General features: G+C 47.6%; 1 long non-coding RNA gene across 1 annotated transcript; it reads left to right on the forward strand.

Annotated features, from left to right (window-relative positions):
- The first annotated feature begins 956 nt into the window (after nt 1-956).
- Nucleotides 957-8,333, forward strand: LOC131279920 (uncharacterized). Its single transcript, XR_009187421.2, has 2 exons — nt 957-1,052; nt 7,594-8,333. It is a non-coding gene; the product is annotated as an uncharacterized lncRNA (long non-coding RNA).
- The last annotated feature ends 941 nt before the right edge of the window (nt 8,334-9,274 follow it).

Below are 9,274 nucleotides of genomic sequence, written 5' to 3' on the forward strand. Positions count from 1 at the left end.
AGCCAAAAAAAGGAATGAAGTACTGATACATGGTACAACATGGATAAATTACGCTAACTGAGAGAAGCCAGTCACAAAAGACCGTATAGCATATGATTCTGTTTATATGAAATCCAGAATGGCAAATCTATAGGGACAGAAAGTGAATTAGTTGTTGCCAGGGAATTGGGGGATGAGGTAGGCAAAGAAAAGTGACTGAAAATGGGAAATGTTCTAAAATTAGATTGTGTTGATGCAGGCACAACTCTATCCTAAAAATCACTGAATTGTACACTTAAAACGGGCAAATTTAATGGCATGTAAATTATAACCCAATGAAATTCTTGAGTAGGGGAGGGGGATGGGATGATGATGCCATCTGGCAAGGCTGCGGTGGGGACTGAGTAAGAAATTGTGCATACAGCGCCTGACTGTCGGGAGCATGGTAGGTGTCTGCAGCAGATGCAGCAGGTGCCCTACCTGTGGCCCCTTTCTCTCACCACTTCACAGCCCACGGGCCCCCCTTCCGGCGGCCAGCACCTCCATTCCAAGGGCTTTCTCGTGCCTCCTCCGCGGCAAGCCGGAAGAGCTGGGACGGCGACACCCGCTGCTCACGCACACACAGCAGCCCCCGACCAGGTGACTGACTGGGCGTGTGCGTGACGCCCCGGCCCCCCCACCCCTGGGCCGGGGAGCTCTGAGGTGTGAGCTCCAGGTGCGCCATCCTGTCTTGCGTGGGGCCCTGTCAAGCCGCCCACCTGCAGCCTTTCCAGTTAGACTTACGTGGACTTTGGTCTTACTGGGGAGCCTTCTGCTTGCTGACTTGGCCCAAGACCAGCTGTAAGGACACATTGGGCTGCTCTTTGGCTGGTCGTTTCTTTTTTTTATTTTTAATTTTTAACAGATCAATGGTAGGGGGTGCGGCCGCTCACAGGAGAGAGCCAGGGGGCTGGATAGGATACGAGGACACAGTGTGGCTTACTCCCAAAGCAAGCCTCTTAATTTGTTTCCCGGCCCATAGAACACTGAGCACTCTGGGAAGGCGGCCTGGGGCCTGGTTTCGGGGACCTCTGGTGAGAATGGTACTGGGAGCAGCCCGGGAGCAGGGGCGGAGGTGGAGGTGCTGGGGGTGGGAGGGAAAGGAAACGCACTCTCCTGAGTACCTACCCCAGGTCTGCCCCTGCGCTAGGCACTGGGGAGTCACAGGTAGATAAGAGCCAGTCTGGCTCTTACAGAGACTTGGGGTGGGGGTGGGGCAGGGGCGCAGAATAAAGAAACTGACAAATAAACCACAATGCAGGAGAGCAGGGGCATCGAGCAGCCCTCGCTGTAGGCAGAGCTCCACAGGCACGACCTCATGCAGTCCTCACCTGGGTCTCAGGCACAGCACAACTCAACTATTGCTGCCCCCACTTTACAGCAAAGCAGCTGAGGCTGAGAGCCTCAGTCACTTGTGCAAGGACACAGCTGGGACTGGGAGGGGCCAGATTTGAACCCAGGCTGTCTGTCTCCAGAGCTTGCAGGATAAGCCACCCCACTCTGTCACTCTATGGCCTCACTCTGAGTGGGGGGCAGGGAGGGAGCCCAGGGGAAAGACGGGTCTGCTCTGCTGTGGACAGAAATAAGGGTCCATGGTGGCTGTATTCGTCAGTCAAAGGGGTGCTGATGCACAGTACCAGAAATCTGTTGGCTTTTACAAAGGGTATTTATCTGGGGTAGAAGCTGACAGTTACAAGGCCCTAAAAAGTTCAACTCAAGGTACCGTAAGAGTTACTTCCTTACCCAAAGTCTGTTGCCACGTGTTGATGCAAGATGGCAGGGATGTCTGCGAGGGTGCAGCCTTCCCCTCTCTCGTGAGGGTCCGTGGTCCCAGCTGCTTCCGATCTCAGCTGGAGGCTGGAGGGCTTGCTTCTTTCTGGGCTCAGCTGCTCTGGTCTCTTCACAAGGTCAGCTGTAGACTGTCAGGCAAATGGCTCATCTCTCTTCCCAGGCTGCAGCATCCTCTTCGGTGTCTATGGAGCTCTCTTCCTCTTTTCCTGCCTGTCTGCTTCGATGTTCCACTTCTGTGTTCTTGACTGCGCATCCGTTTATATAGCCCATCAAGGGGTGCAGATTCAACCCTGCGTACCCTAATGATGGGGTCTAATCAAAGCCCTAATCTTAACATAATCGAGTAAATGTAGTCTTTGAATTTAAAGCAATCAAAGGGTATCATGCCCAGAGGACAAGACCAGTTTACAAACATAATCAGTATCTCTTTTGGAATTCATAAATAATATCAAACTGCCACAGTGGCTTTCATACCGGCCCGAGTGAGGCTTTGAAGGGTGAATAGGAGTTAGGTACAGCAGAGGCACGGAGGGGGCTTCAGGCAAAGGAACAGCCTGTGCGAAGGTTCGGAGGCCTGACCTAGCACGGTGGGTTTGGGGCGCTATGGGGTTCAGCGCTGAGGAGCACAGAGTACAAGCAGAGCAGGGGCGAGGCTGCGCAAGGCACAGGGCACAGAGGCCTGTCTTGTCCTGCCGCGGCATTTGGGTTTGTGTGAGACATGGTCCCTGCCCTCCAGGGGCCTTTTTTGAACTTGGGAAGATGAGCCATTTCATCAGGAAGTGATGATGAATAATCTGTAGCCATGTAGGTGCAGGCCCTGTGAGAGGGGGAGGGCAGTGGAGGGAGGGCTCCCCTGGGCCTGGGTGGGGAGGGTGGTTGGGGGAGCCTACCTGGGGGAGGGGCCATTTTGCAGGGGTGAAAAATGAGAAGAGACAAGACGGTGCATGAGCAAAGGTGCAGAGGTTAGAAAGTATCAGGTGTGTTTGGGGGCCACAAAGACGTGGGAGTTTGGGGAAGAAAGACTGACAAGTGTGTAGTATGTTCAGCCGTGAAGAGCCAGCCCTCTGCCCCTTTGGAGTCTGACCTAGGTTCAAATCCCAGCTCTGCTGCTGAGTAACTGTGTGACCTTGGGCAAGACATTGAACCTCTCTGAACCTCCGTTTCTTCTTCACTTGTAAATTGGGTGGAAACATTTGATAACAACAACAAATGGTGAATTCCCAGGGTCCTGATGAGGGATTCACTCACTCCCTCCATCACCAAGATCTTTGCCAATCAGCCAATCACTTCTGCTGGGGATTGGCAAATTTTTCTGTAAAGGGTTAAATAAATATTAGAGACTTTGTGGGCCATTTGGTCTCCGTGGCAACTACTCAGCTCTGCCATTGCAGCAGGAAAGTAACCATAGATGATACATAAACGAATGAACACGTGTGTGCCAAGTAAACTTTGTTTATGGACACTGAAATTTGAATTTCACATATTTGTCATGCATCATGAAATATTACTCTTCTTTGAAATTTTTCTAGCTGTTTAAAAATGTGAAAACCATTCTTGTAAAAACAGTGCACCAGACTTGACCCATAGGCTGTAGTTTGCAAACTCCTGACTTGGATTTTACTTCCTTAATAATTTCTTTAGATTCAACTTTTACTTATTTAAATAAATTCATTTGAAAAGGAAACTTTATGTCACACCAATATACTAAAAGCAAAACGATGTTACTAAATTCTAGACAGGTCCAGCTGAAGGGTCTGAGGCTGGGGCATTTTCTCCCTTTTCAATTTTTTCTGAGTGTGACAAAGAGAAAGTCTCAGTCCTGTTCTCATACATCCTTGACACCTTTCTCCTTGTCACATTCTGAAAAAAATATAGAATGAACTGGAGGTTAACTCACTGTATAAAGCCAACATCTTTGTCATGCCTTGTGTGGCCTGAAGTCACCTTGAGGCCCACAGCCCACGCTCTGGGAAGCACTGATGGGATTTCATAAAGTGCCTAATGATGCGCCTGGCTGAATGACTAGACACCGATGACAGCAGTGGGCATCCTGGGTTCTAACCAAGGGTGGCTGAATATCTGGGGAGAAAAAACGCTGTCTCTGGCCCGGCTGCAGGGCGTGCGGCAACCTTTGTTAAGTGTTTTGAGATTACCCAATGATCAGTTGATGGCCAGAGCAAAGAATTACTGTTAATAAATTACTAACCGCAGTAAGGGCGATGAATCCGGGTTTATGAGACGTTAGGCTTTGGAGCGTCTTTTAAAGGCCTCACTAAAATAATAATTAAAATTGCAACAAGAGTGAGTCCAGGACATAAAAGCAGCTCAGACCTGGGGGAAAAGCCAACGGAGCAAGCCTTGTGATCCTACCTGCCCCTTCTGGACAGAGGCAGAAGAAGCCAGCAGGCAGGGTTTTAGGGTCCCGGGTGCGATGCCTTCTGTTGGGGGCCTCCTATTAGAGGTCTGACCTGATAGTTGGCTTCATCCAGGAAGTGCGGGAGGAAAGGGCTGGACCAGATGAGCTCTTTAGCCTCTATTCCACTTCTGCCAGCTCACTCCTGGGACAGCCTCTCATCCTGGTGCCCTGTCCTCTGGGTGGGCCAGGGGCCCTCCATCCGGGAGAAAATGCCTAACTCAGAGTTGCAGCCTGGGGGCCAAATCTGGCCCTTGGGTGTGTTTTATTTGACTGGCATAATTTTAAAAACAAACTCAGCCTTCGGCATTTATTACATATTGTGATTAACACAGAGTCAGAAATGGGGACAGTACACAATTCAATAGTTCAGTGACCTGTCCCATAGCAAACGGCTACAGAGCTGCCGGCAAGGCCAAGACAGAAAGCGTGCCCTGGCCAGTCCACAGAAGTTCCTGGCAATCATCTCACACAGTGTCTTTTTTATTTTATTTATTTTTTGTTTGACCATCTTTAGGCAGGGGCACACACACTTCAGTTTGCCACAGGCCAGACTACTCTCTATTGTTTTACCCTGTCCCATTCATGTATTTGTGTTCCCCACTCAGCCTCTGTAGACATTTGCAATTGTGGTCCCTGCTGTAATAGATGCTCTTTGTCTTAATAGTAATAGGAACATTGATTGTTGTCATAATAATAATATTAATAAAGCAGCTATCAGTTGTTGGATATTTCTTATGTGCCAGGGGCTGTACCAAGCACATAAGATTCAGGATCTTATTTAATCTTTATCAAGATCCTCTAAGAAAGGAATCTGTATTCTCCCAATTTTCAGATAAGAAAACGGAGGATCAGAGAATTTCAGTAAAATTCCCAAGGTAACATAACAAGTAAGGCAGAAGGCTGGATTTGAACCCAGACCTTGAGGGTTTTCCCAGGCCAATTCCTAAAGTGGGAGGGGATCAAGTGGGGACTGGAAGGGCTCTCAAGCTCAGGGGTCAGTCTGGTATTGTGGGAACAGCACAGGCTTTGGGGTGAGAAAGGCCTGGGCTTTAACCTTCACGCCACCACCCTGCACAAATTACTTGGTCTTTTCAAGCCACAGTGTCTCTATTGATAATATGGGCACAACATCCTCCTCTTTGTGGGGTCACTGTTAGGATTGAATGAGCTAATGACCTGAGCAAAGGGATTGCTAGAAAGCTGGGGTCTCCATGGAGTACCCCATTTGTGCCTCCTTCAAGACTGTTCAAAAGCTAGGTTTACAGGAACTAGAAAGGGAAAAGAAAGCTGTGAGCCAATGCTCTTACGGGCAAAATCTATGATAAGGTGAAAGCGAGTAGTTGTGCAGTGAAGGGATATGACAGGGGTATACTATTGGGTTGATACTATTGGGTTGGGTGGTGCAAGCTCGACAGGGCCTAGGGTGGGGAGGATGGGTTGGATGGTCCATGGAACTGGGGGGAGGGTTGGGGAAGGCAGCGGTGAACACTGGGAATTGGTGGGTTGAAACTACAATTGAGAAAGCTCTTTTGGCAATATGACAAGGAAGCGTTATTGGTTTAGGTGTTGGATGGGGGGTGGCGGGCATTTGGGACCTGATGCAGTCTTCTAGAGAATGTGCAGGTGATCATTTTGTCATAGTGTGCTGTATCAGTGGGTGGAGACCCACATAATGAGCAGGAAGGAGTTGGACTCCCATCCTGGGGAGGCCCAATGTATTCTCAAACAGAAGCAGGGTTGTCCCTTGAGAGCATGGTTGGTTCTTAATAGGGGAGGACAAGCCCTCAGCATTGTTGCAAGTATCTATGAATCTTGTCATTCAAGGAGAGAAGCCTGGTGGTCTCAGTGGGCCTTGAGGGGAATGGGAGGGAGGAATAGAATAGATGGAAGAGGGGGTATGTAGGGGACAATGGAAGCGTTCTGCATGATCTTGCAATGAGGGATATAGACTATGTTAAATTTCATCAAAAATTTATAAAAGTGTATGGTCTTAAATGTAAACCATAAGGTAAACCATTGACCATGGTTAGCACATGGTTTGTACATCATTTGAACAAAGGTACCATCCACACGTAAAAAGGTTATTAATACAGGAAAGAGGTAAAAGGGGGAGGATGTTGGGTATACAGGAGTCCCCTACATTCTGTATATGACTTTACTGTGACCTAAAACTTCTTTGAAGACAAGATGTAAAGAAGTAAGACCTTGGGGAAAAAATGGAAGAAAATGCCACTGTATATACGGGACAACAGATATTATAGCAAGATAGACAAAATGTCAACAATTTTTACAAAATTATTTTTCATTTTTTTTATATCCCAATTTTTAAAAAACTTTATTTTAGTTTTTCTAAATGATCATGTATTTTATTTCTTATGTTTAAAGCTATCATTATTATTTCATTTTCCTATTAATTGTATTTGGCGATATTCTTGGTTTCATTTTTGAAGAAGTTTTGGATCACAGAAAGGTTACAACTATGACAGGGGAGGATCATTGCTGTGGGGTGTCAATGATGGGGGATACATGGAAGTTCACCTGGGCATACATATAGGTGGGGTGTCAATGATGGGGGATACATGGGAGGAAGTTCACCTGGGCATACATATAGGTGTATAAATGTGTTCAAATGCTCATGGGGCATTGCCACAATGGGTAGAGATTCACATTATAGCTGACAGAATATTGAATTCCCATCCTGGGGAGGTCTGCCACATTCTCTGTATGGAACAACAACAACCCCCCAATTACAGGGGCAATGACTAGTGAAGAAGGATGTTTCATTGATGGGCCCTTGATATTGATGACTATGCTTATAAGACTTTGCTCTTGAAATTGCAACTTAGCCTAGTGTTATAGGGTGCCTAAGAGTTACCTTCTGAGAGCCTCCATTTTGCTCAAATATGACCTCTCTCTAAGCCAAACTCAGCGTATAAATGCATTACATTCCCCCCAGCATGGGACATGACTCCTGGGGATGAACCTCCCTGGCCCTGAGGGATTACTACCAAGCACCAACTAGCAAGGCAACTGGAAAAGACCTTGAATAAAAGGGGGGTAAATGTAAATACAAATGAGTTTACATGGCTAAGAGACTTCGAAGTGAGTCAGGAGGTCATCAGAGAGGAAATGCTTAGCATGTCTCAGCAGGATCCCACAGACTGTCAAAGTAGATACTACCCCAAATAGTGGGGCTCCTGAGGGCTCTGGAGATACCCAGGTCCTACGGTCATGGCTGATAGCTCCAGAGTTTGGTGCCTTGCCAGTGTGCCCTACTTTGCAGTTTGTGCTCCTGAGTGTGACAGAGTTGGACTCAAATGTGACTTCTCTACATATGCCTTTTCTGTCCCTTTTATTTGAACCTACAGTTGGTGCTGAAGTTGGTATGTGTACATCCAAGAGACTTGAATCTTTGGGTTGTCCATGTTGCCGGCTGGGCCCTGAGTCTCAGCAGAGTTGCAATACCTACTCTCCGGTTCATTGGTCTCACCCAGGACAACTAACAAGGAGGTGAGGATGGAAAGCTACCACACCACGGAACCAAGAGAGTCTACAACTGCAAGCAAGAGAGTACCATCCATCAGCCATATGGGATCGAAACCCCCTCTCAATTAGAGGTGGAGTAGGCATCCCCATCCCAGAATCCTCAGGATTGGGGAATAAAATATGGACTAGAGTGGATTTACTGGTGTTCTACCATAGACTTATTGTGATTCTAGCAATGGAAGAAATTGTATCATTGATATGACAGTGGCCACTGAGGTGCTGAAGTCAGGGAGAGGGAAGAAGAGGTGTAATATGGGGGCATTTCTGGGACTTGGAATTGTCCTGAATGACATTGCAATGACAGATACAGGGCAATATATATCCAGCCATAACCTACAGATTTGAGTGGAAGAGAGTGTAAATTATAATCCATGCTTAGTGGCAATGCTCCAAAATGTGTTCATCAATTACAACAAATGTAACACACTAACGAAAGAAGTTGTCAGTATGGGGAAAAGTGGGAGGTGTGGGGAGTGGGGCATATGGGAATCCCTTATTATTTTATATATATATAATCTCTAATATCTTTTAAAAATAAATAAAAAAGACTTTTTAAAATTTATTTAAACCTCCTCTGGAAAGCTTCTCAAGTTCCCAGCAGCCCCATCATCCTTGCTCTTACTTTCACATTCCCCAAGACTTTGGTGTATGGCTCACAGTATGCCACATCACACCTGCTGCCCTTCCTGGCCTCTGTGCTCCCTCCCATCTCTGAATGCCTGTGACCTCCAGGAACACTCCAGCCTTGCCACTCATAACTTTTGACCTTCTGAGGGCATCACTAGTGGGCCTGTCTGGTCCCCTCCATTGGACGGTGGAAGTTCCTGGAGGCCAGGGGTCCAGTGGAGAGTAGGCGTAAAGCTGTGAATTTTAGCCACCTTGGTACCTGCCAATTCTGTGTATCTCTTATTTCCTTCTTGGCAAGGATTGTACAAGGAAGATATTTCTTTTGCCAGATGCTGTACTGGGGGTTGTACACCTTCTCTCCTTTTAACTTCACCATGAACTTAAGGGAGGTATTTAGCCCCATTTTCCCTGAGGGAGAGCTGAGACTTGGAGAAGTTAAGTAACTTGAGTTCATGTCCTAGAGCTGGGATTTGAACCCAGATCTCTGTGGCCACGAAGCTCACTGACTTCCCACTTGAAATCCTCGAAGGTATGCACTGTGTCTTCCCATTCCTCATTGGACACCAGATTAGGGGGAACTGGAAGTTTCTTGGAGATAGTCTAGACCACCCCCAGCAGTTTTCAGATGGGAGGGCTGAGGTCCAGCGAGGAGCAGGATCTCGGCCAAGGTCACACCCATGTGAATGGCTGGGTGTCCTGAAGGTGTCCAGGTGGGGCTAGCTGGTGGCGCCCCTAAAGGAGATGTCTCTATCCTGACTGTGGTCTGGGTGATTTATCCCTTGTCTGACACAAAGGGATGGTGGCCAGTCACAGATGGGGTGACCAGAGGAGGAGGGCTAAGACCGGGAGCCTCCTGCTATCTGGCTAGACTGGCTC

Source organism: Dasypus novemcinctus, chromosome 9 (assembly GCF_030445035.2).
Source record: "Dasypus novemcinctus isolate mDasNov1 chromosome 9, mDasNov1.1.hap2, whole genome shotgun sequence".
Lineage (NCBI taxonomy): Eukaryota > Metazoa > Chordata > Mammalia > Cingulata > Dasypodidae > Dasypus > Dasypus novemcinctus.